The 9,989-nt window shown below is 37.8% G+C and overlaps 1 protein-coding gene across 2 annotated transcripts in view; it reads right to left on the bottom strand.

Annotated features, from left to right (window-relative positions):
* shank3a (SH3 and multiple ankyrin repeat domains 3a) overlaps positions 1-9,989 on the bottom strand; it is a 267,152-nt gene that overhangs the window by 231,353 nt on the left and 25,810 nt on the right. Inside the window, exons 1-2 of one of the 2 annotated variants that reach the window (XM_050073917.1) lie at positions 4,680-4,701; positions 2,956-3,104 (exon numbers count right to left, since the gene is read on the bottom strand). The exons of the other annotated variant lie outside the window; for it this stretch is intronic. The gene's annotated coding sequence lies outside the window, so the exon portion shown is untranslated. Of the gene's footprint in view, positions 1-2,955; positions 3,105-4,679; positions 4,702-9,989 lie in introns of those variants that run through there. 2 annotated transcript variants of the gene reach the window in all.

The raw sequence follows: 9,989 nt of genomic DNA, 5'->3' as shown, positions 1-9,989 counted from the left end.
ACGTCATCTGTTAAAAGCCTCCCGTTGTCGGATACGACATGAAACTACTCCAGTTAGCTCAATCAAGTTATAACTAAGACATCCGCTGGCAAAAATATTTTCTTCACGGATGAGCACACGGAGTTTAATCTCTCGGCATCCATTTTCAAGCTCTCTGTGTGTTTGTTTCCTTGCGGACGAGAAAAGGGGGAGCGCACATTTCCGAGAAGGCGTGTCCTTTTCAAAAATGCAAGAGGCGTTGCTTTGTTGCCGGCCGTTTTCGCCGGTGTCTTAAACACACTTTAGAAAGGAGTGTCCCCAGACTATCAGAAGGCGGAGATCTCTGATTGTCTGGTGGCGAGACTACAGTGACCTTGACCTTTGACCTATGATCACCACAAACTAATGAGGTAATTGTTGAGTCCAAGTGAATGTTCGTGCAAATTTTGAAAAAAATCCCTCAAGGCATTCTTGAGATATGGCATTCACAAGAACGGGACAGCCAGATGTACGGATGGACAACCCGAAAAACACAACGCCTCCGGCCACGTTTGTCGTTTGCCTAGGATACACGTATGACTACGCTCGCTTTACAAAATCAGTTGTTAACACAGTAAAAATACATGTGGAAATAAGATTAATTGGATTATATTCACAGGAAGTAGAAAAGACGTTACTTGCCTCCCTTATGAATTAAGAAATTCCATTTAATTGTAAAGTAAATACATTTTTTATGTTGGGTTGCTGGAGGGAAAAATCCTGACCATAAACATTATTGTTTGACCCTGCAGTCAGGTGGAAGAGCCTCTCTGGGTGTTACATTAAATTTATTGATATTTGTAAAATTCATATTATTTTCTGATTATATTGTTAAAATTGTATTCACCCACCACATGATTAGACACTCTTTAAAACAAAGAATTCAGAAAAATTAAAATGGAAAACACAGATTTCTGTGAAACATAAATCAGAATCTGGGGTAAAAAATTAAAACAAATATTATATGGGCCTATTTTTCCTGCTAACGGATTTCTTGTGAAGATTTTCCTTATCCAAATGTAAGGCCGGTGAATGGAGTGTGCTATATGTTGTAACAACTGTAAAGCCCTTTGAGACAAATGTGTGATATGGGATTTTGGGCTAAATAAGAAAAAAATGACTTGACTCGATTAAAAAAAAAAAAAAAAATCAAGCTTTGTGTAGTCTGTCACACTAAAACCATCTTCTTTTCCTAAAGTTAAATGGACACATCTCTCACCAAAATCAAAGAGCTGTCCTAAGCAGAAAAATTTAAAAGAAAGTCCTTACTAGGCGGTAAAGGCTACATATCAGTTGCAGTTGCAGGGAATATGAGAAATTCCCATCATGACATATACAGTGTCTTCTAGTGAGCAGAAGCTGTATGTTCTGTACAAATCAGCATGTTTTCAGAGACATCTGTTTGTTAAAGTGTTTATGCAAATGAAAAAAATAAAAAAATTAAATGTCAAAACGCTCATTTTACTAGCAGCATGCATGCCCCCCCTCACTGTCATCCCCAACGCCACACACAGATACACACTCCTCTCACCACAGACACACAGTGACCTGATTCAAATCAAATTAATGCTGAACCAAGTGACAGTCAGTGATCCCTTAGGTCCATCACCTGTTTGAGGTCTACGAGAGAGACATGACAGGATGAGAGGAAGAGACACAATGAGGCAGAGAGAGAGTACTGCTGTGAGAGGCAGTTGATCTGCAATGCTGCCAGAGTCTTTGGTGTCTGTATGTCAAATGCCAGTGCACTCCATAGGAATACGATAACGAGGGCTGTGCACAGAGGGAATGCCAAATGAGATATCAAACACAGAGGAGAGCTCAGAAAACACAGAGCACAGCACTGAGCTATTTAATAAGACATAGATGGAAAGACTGCCTGCCTACATTGTACTTCAATACAATCTGGGTCGTGACAACACAGAAGGCGGCACAGGTCATAACATCTGAATACCATGACGTATAGGGTGACATCACAGTGTTTTCTGCAATAGTCTTATTATTATTAGCAAGCAGCAACCTCATGGTGGGAAAAATGAAGCCAACACAGAAGTGCCAAAAAATGCAGTTCCTCAAATGCTCACTTGAGACTCCATAAGCATAGACACCCATGTTAAAAGTCCAACTTACAGCAGAAATAAATGTGTTCACAGCCTGGTGCAGAACACGGTTTTGGTCTCTATAGCTAATTTTCCTCTTTCTGACAACTGTGGCGTTTGGAGTTTTACGCTCTTTATTAGACAAAATACAATGCAGAGACACACCATCAAATACCTACTAGGCCAGGTCACCTGGCAGAGCACCCAAAAGTTCACCTAGTTACATTGGCTTCCCTCAATAATATCCAAGCGGCAGCCTCCCGGGCTGAAAAATGAAGCCAACACAGAGGCACCAACAACTGCAGTTCTTTGATCGGCCACTAGTCAACCCCCAAAGACCCCCATATCAAAAGCCCAACTTTACAGCAGAAATAAACATGTTTGCAGCCTGGTACAAAAAAAAACGTTTCAGTCTCTTTAGCTAATTTTGCCCTCCCTGACAACTGCAAACAGGGGTGAAATTTTATATAACTCACCAGTTTAAATTCAATCATGCTCTCAAATTTCCTCATAGCACATATTTTTTTGTTTTTAAACTCAGTGACCTATATGCAAGTTATCAATATCCGACTTTGACATATCTTTAGTTTACAGTATATGGCAACATACCAGTAAAAAAGATCTATACCAACAAAAAGTATACACTGATGACTTGTGGCCAAAGAGCCATACCTAACAGTCCAGAATTTGAAACCCTGACAAGTCTTTATATAATTTGTATACAAAATAATCAATAAAGCTAATATTTGGCAAATGTCATTAAGTGAGATTTGATTTTGGAAAAAAAAAATGTTTTAAAAACATACAATATGAAGTGAAAACTGTTGAATATACTCACTCTTTTGGAGGAGTAGGCTACTACTTTGATGGACTTGAGAGATTTGGGGGTCAGTGTAACCCCAACAGGCTTCATGATGTCTGCAGCTGGTGTGCATACTTTGCATCCAAAGCTGAATGTGATGTAAAACATCTGAGGAAATCTTGACCCTATACCATGTGAATAGAGGCAGCTCATCAAAAACAGTTGTCATACAATTTAGCAAGGCTTATAATATGTAAATGTAAAACTATTACTAGTGGAAAAGTAGATGAAAGCTGTTATTTATTTCCATGGCCTTGAAAAGTTCAATCAATTTTGTGAACATGAGCTACTGTCTCTCAAAGCCAGAAACCAGAGTGGCATAGGGTATGAAGTCTGGAGCTGCTCCATAGACAATGAATAGGAGCCTGATTTTGTGGATTCACAGAATGTCTTTTTCTTTTTCATACCCAAATGAGCTTTATTCTGTTGTAGTGTTCTCAGTTCTGAAACAGAAAATGTACCCATATACTCAGAACATTCCCTGGGTGCTTTCTGTGTCATCTTGAACATCTTAACTAAATCATTTTCCATGAAGCAGCTCCAGACTTTATACTATGACAGGACACATCTGGATTTTAGCACTCTAGTTTTTGGAATTGGGAGGAAGATGATATGCTTACTAGTAATTTTGGACTGTCTTACACCCAGTTCAGACCAAAGATTCATGACGAGATGAGTGGGGGCTTAAGCACATACAGCGAGCAGCAGCGACCCAATGTCCAACACTGGCACACCACGAGGATGGAAACAGAGGGCTTGGCGGGAACGGAGCACCTGCTGCAGCAAGTAAACACACCGTCTGCAGTCATTTTGGCTTGACTAGCTGACTTCCCTATGAGTCGACTGACTGTAGAAACAGGTGGTGAATGTAAAACCAGCCACCAGCAATTTGACCAACCAACCAGAAAGTTCACACCGCTGCAGATTTTCTCTGCCATATTCTAAAATGGGTGTAGTTGCCCTTTAATGTTGGCTGTATGTCTTTGCTACCTAGCCTATGTTTTAAATACTACAATGTGATGTAGTGTTTGGACTCTCTCTTCTTTCACTCTGACATGTAAAAGCAGAGACACCACAGGTGTAACTAATCACATTAATTATGGTCCTGCTCTATTAAGCTGCCAGTAGGCTAACGTTATGCCAGTGAGCCAGCATGCACAGTATCGAAAACATTCAAATATTAATCCTAAATTGAGTGCAGCCATTATTAATGTTATTAATTACACCTGCGTTTGACATGAAATTAATGTACACTGACACGAAACAGGTGTGCTGTTTGAGTTCTGGATTAACACCTAAGATAGCTAATGTTAGCTGCCATTTTACGTTACATACGTTAATTAACGGTAGTTGTAACGTTATTACGTTAGCTAATGCAGAAGAGTTTTTTTTCTCCTCAACATTCACAAAACAAAAATTCTTTACATAAAAACCGAGCCACAATTTGTCGCTTTTTTTGTTAGCGTGTAGTTAGTGTTAGCTTCATGTAATTAGTCAAAACCCTATCAGTTATCAGTTAGCCGTTGAGCTAGTTGTTCCATTCTTGCTAACCTGTAACGTTAACTTTGGTGCAACAACGTCAATTATGACAGGTCCTCTACAGAGGTTAATGTTTACAAACTTTTCTGACTATCTACGTGAACAAGGTAACGTTATCTTGACTGTAAAAAAAAATGCAAATAGAGACCAACTGACTTTACCTGAAAAGCACGTAGAAGTGGTTGGCTGCGGTGGACCGGGGGATAATGTTATCTTAGCCAAATTCAGTCTGAGATGGACGAGGTGTGCTAACTACTAGTACTGGTCACTTCAAAGTAAAAGCATCCTGGATATTCAGTTCCTGAGTCTCTCTGAATAGACTCTACAATTGAACACTGACTCTTTCAGAGGTCTGGATGCTGAGGCCTTCCCCTCCTCCCATCTTTTTGGTTGCAGCTCCAAGTTCTCTCTCTTGGCTTTCATTAACCCATTACAGCTATTGCTTTACCAAAAACAATATATAAGTATCTAATTTTGTTATGAATAGCACATTAGAATCATTGAATAAAATAGAAAATACATTAGGAGTGCAACTTAATATCCCTAGGACCAGAAAACTTTATGGAATAATCCGAAAAATCCATACTGCAGAGCTCAACTGGGACACTTGGAGTACAAGGGGAATTAAATATTTATCAGACATAATTCTGCACAATAAGGTCCAGTCATTTACAGAACGTCAGGATAAACTCATATTGACTAATTGGGATTTTTTTTTACAAATTTATTTATAACTAAATAATATGATAAGTGTAATAGTAATAAGATAATTATAATTTAAATTTAAATTTAAAAAAAGATATGTCTGGCATGACTGGGAAGGGAAGGCAGAGATCCAGTGGAGTATACAGGATAGAACTAATATGAGGTGTTTGAAATTGTAAGCAAAACTCATGGTGGAAAGCATGAAATCAAATAAAGATAATTATAAAATATATATAACAATAATAACCCATTACAGCTATTATGTGTGGGATTAGACTAGTCAGGGTGCATGCCGTGGTGTGCTGCTCATGTGTGACTCATATGTTGTTGAGTGTAGACAACACAAAAACAGTGGCAAAGAGTACGTATGTACTAGATGTGTTGAGACAACAGAACATTGTTAACACAGACAGTTTTACTCATGAAATACAAAAAGGTATGACATCGATCCCATTGACACTAGAATCAATCTTTAAAATAAAAACGTATAGTATTAATATTTTTGTATAAATCCGCCCATCCCTACAAACTACATGGCCAGAATTGTGTGGGGACCCATCACCATTGTCACTGTTGGGGAGCAAAGCTTTGCAAGCTACCAATTACTTCACACTGGAAGAAGTTGAACTACAGCATAGTTATAATAGGGAAAAAAGCCATTTGGCTGACTAAAGATTTTTAGAAAAAGTAGTTCAAACCACTTTGCAAAAAAGATCAAATTAATGTATATGTGATATGAAGTAATTAAGATATAACACAAAAAGTCACATGCAAGCAAAAAAATGACAATTAAGTTTATTGCAAGTGCCTACTTGCTCAAAATTCATACACAACCAAAAAATAAAATACTGCACTATTCAAAGTGCAAAAAAAGCCAGCTTTGGTTTTGTATACAATGTCCATCAGTCAGACTAATGTCTTCCAGAAACCTGGTGGGGGTATTGCACCAAGCAGGATTACTCAGATAGCTTGGTAACTTCTAAAACAGCAGGCAACTACTTCTGAACTCCCCTCTTTAATAACTTGCAAAAATCAATGCTTGTGAAAAATTGTGGTCAATTTAGAAAAAATAAAAAAAATCATTCCTTTCCTTTTATGGCCCAGAATTGATTGTAGATTCAGTAGCCTATGAGTCAAACTCAAATTTATTTATAAAGCTGATTTAAAACCAACTCACGTTGACCCAAGTGCTGTGCAGAAGGAATAAGATGCTGAAAACACATACATGAGATCAGGTACATACTGTAGCTAATACATTTAGAGACACAACACACACAGGAACGCATCAGAGAAAGCCACATCAGGGGGACTCAAACACCAATGAATAAAAGTAGGTTTTGAGTGGAGGGGCCATATGTGATTGGGAAGGGGGATGTTGTTCCACAGTTTGGGGGCAGACACAGCAAAGGCACGATCACCCCTGAGCTTAAGTCTGGAGCATGGGAGACCCAGAAGTCCTGGGTCAGTTGACTTGAGGGACCTTGGGGTAGAATGAGCGGTTAGGAGGTCTGTGATGTAGGATAGGGTCAGACCATTAAGGGCTTTGTATGAGCCATAAAATCAATTGTGAACTTTACAGGCAGCCAGTGAAGAGAGGCTAAAACAGGTGTGATATGGTGTCTCTCTTCCAGGTGTGAGGAGCCTGGCAGTGGTATTATGAACCAGAGGACTGACTAATCTCGGTGTACAGTGAGTCACAGTAGTTTAAACGGGAGATGAGAGCGTGGTTGACTATCTCCAGGTCTTTTAGGGAGAGAAATGGCTTGATTACTAACTTAACTACAGAAAAAAAAGTCAAAATATGGAATTTAACTAAAGAAAAGACAAAGGAAGGAGGGCAGCGGCGTTCAAAAAGGTAAAAAATGTTAAAAACTGCAGGTGCTCTTTGGTCCTCGGCGAGGAAGCATAATGAGGAAGGAGAAGAAAAGAGAAAAAAAATGTAACTACTTGAATATGCAGGTATGAATGTAGTTGAACTACCAGCAAGCTACTGAAAAACGTAGTTAAACTGTTAGTTGAATTACATGTAGTTCACTGCTCCCCAACACTGATCATCAAATTGTTGTATCATCTAAATTTGTGCCAGATCTCGTAAGGGTTAGGGTGTTTGATTCTAATATATAATATATATAATGCCTTGGACATTATAGCAACAGTCTGGCAATCGTCCCTCCTGCGCTTGTATCCAAAGCAAGGCCAAATCCTAGAACACAGAGCCCTGACTTCAAAGCCCAACACATTTGGGATGATGTGAAAAAGCATCTCTGTGCCAGGCCTTATTGCCCAACATCAGTGGCTGACCCCTCTGATGCTTATGTGACTAAATAGGAGCAAATGCCTGCGGCCAGATTTCAAAATCTTACAGAAAAGCTTCTCGGCTGAGTGGATGCTGTTTAAAAAAATAATTGCAATGCAATTTAATTCGCTTGCAATTGCCTCAGTTTAATTATGTATACCGGTAAGTATGCCTGTTCTAATATTATCTGAAAAGATAAAACAGGACAACAAATATCATCTCATACACACAGTAGACTTTATCTTATCACTGTGTGTCAATATGAAAATATTCAAGACTCCAAAGTCTAAAATGTAGCAGCGTCAAAGCTGAAGGTCTGTCTAGAGTCTCTTTGTCCTCTCCGCTGTTGAGGTCACCAAATATAAAAGCACAAGTTCCGACCGGCTTCTCATAAACTTTATTTGGAAAATAAACCTCACAAGGTAAAAGAGGTCATACCTTTATCTCTAACAGAGGGAGGTCTTAGTGTTCGGGATTTCTCTTCATTCAACAATACCATCAAAATTAATTGGCTAAAATGATTCCTAAAAAAAGCCAGATAGCGTGTGGAACATTATCCCAAACTGTCTGTTAAAATAGCAGATGGTCTTCATTGTCTATTGATATGCCCTTATGTTGTCGGTGGACTTCCTGTCAAACTCAACTTTCATAAGCAAGCTCTTTTATGTTGGTCCCTTCTTTATAAGCACAGCAATTCTCCTCACAAATATTTCTTATGGAACAATGCCAATATTATACACAGAAATAAGTCCATGTTCTTTGCACATTGGTTTAACAACATTCTGCTTGTGAAACAACTACATGACAATGCTGAATTTTTGCATTCATATGATGATTTTAAAGAGAGGTATAGTATTTCTGTCTCCCAACCTAGTGTAGAGTATAACACTGTAGTAAATGCACTGCTAACTGGCATTACATCCTTATCACCCTGCAACTTATATATGACGATATCATCATCATCCTGGGTTTTTGTTTGTATTCTTTGTTTTGGAGTTTTCTGTTTGTGCTCTTTCTTGTTTTATGTTATTCATTCATGTTTAATCTGTTTCTTGTTTTATTTGGTAGTGTTTCTCCTCATGCACCATGTCTGGTTTTGCTTCCTGTCTTAGTGTGTTTTCCCACCTGTTTTCTGTCACTCCTGTTTTCCACCAGTCTCGTTGGTCCTTCCCTGTTCAAAGAGTCTTCCCTTTACACCTGTTCTGTATGAGTCTTGCTTGCTCCACCCAAGGGTTCCCCACCACACCCGAGTTCTGCTTTGGATTTCTTCCCTGTGTGTATCCCGTTAACCCAATTGGTTTTCAGTTTAGTTTTAGTTCCTCTGTCTTTTGGACTTTGAGTTACCTGCCTGTTTTGGGTGTTTGTTATCAGCTTTGTTAAAGCTCGCCTTTTGTTTCATATTCACCTGCCTACTGTTCTGCATGTGGGTCCCTTCCTGAACTGATATATGACAGATATCAATACAACCAATGACAGCATTACTGTGAAAGGAATCTCCATTTTTGACTAAGAAAATTCAACAATACCGTAATTAGGTATTCACTTATTAAAACAGTACCATCTGCTGAATATAAATGGACAGACCAGACTCTTGATGCTGAGACATGGAATACTGTCTTTACTCTTCCTCACAAATATGTGCTGCCCAACAAAATCAGAGAATTGCTTTTTAAGATTATACATATATATTATACAGTAAAGTTGATTATTTATAGATGTATTCCTGATATGAATGACAGTTATGGTAGAAGGATAAAAAATTCATTTTTTCAGTGTGTACATGTGACTTCTGGCGTGATTTTTTGTTAGATCTCCGCACACATTTTGGCAAGAACATTTCAGTCAAAGAACCTGATTTGTAAATGATATTCAAAAATGTAAATTTCTCCAATTTCTCACGTGCCGCTTTAAAAAAAAATCAGATGTAGATACATGTTCTAAAACAATATCAAACTTAAAAATATTTAATAAAAAAAAACAATTATTTATGCAAATCTTACAACTTTATAACTAATATTTTACATTCATAAAATAAAATATTTAGAGAAAATTCCCTCATATAAGAGACATATATCTGATACAATATCAAACTTAAAAATATGTGATAAAAAAAACTTACCAAAACTATTATTTAAGCAAATCTTACTCAACCTAATAACTTTATAACTAATATGGTAAATCCCTGTGTGTGTCCATATACTTCTGTCTATTTCATTTTTATTTTATTTTATTTCATTTATTTTGTTGAACTGTTGAAAAAGTGTTAAAAGAAAAAAACAAAAACAAAATAAAGGATATAGCAGCGTGGGTGAGTTGGACAAAAATAAAACTAGAAAATGTATCTCTGCATTCACTGTTGCCTTAGCACTGTGTTTTCCCTGTGGTTGAAGTAGTTTGCTTTAAGAGACTAATAAATATGATCTTTACCATAAGATGTGAGATAACTGTCTGCGTACAGTACCCCCAAAAG

Source organism: Epinephelus moara, chromosome 20 (assembly GCF_006386435.1).
Source record: "Epinephelus moara isolate mb chromosome 20, YSFRI_EMoa_1.0, whole genome shotgun sequence".
Taxonomy (NCBI): domain Eukaryota; kingdom Metazoa; phylum Chordata; class Actinopteri; order Perciformes; family Serranidae; genus Epinephelus; species Epinephelus moara.
Note: the sequence above shows the minus strand (reverse complement) of the source record. Positions and strands in the feature narration are given on the sequence as shown.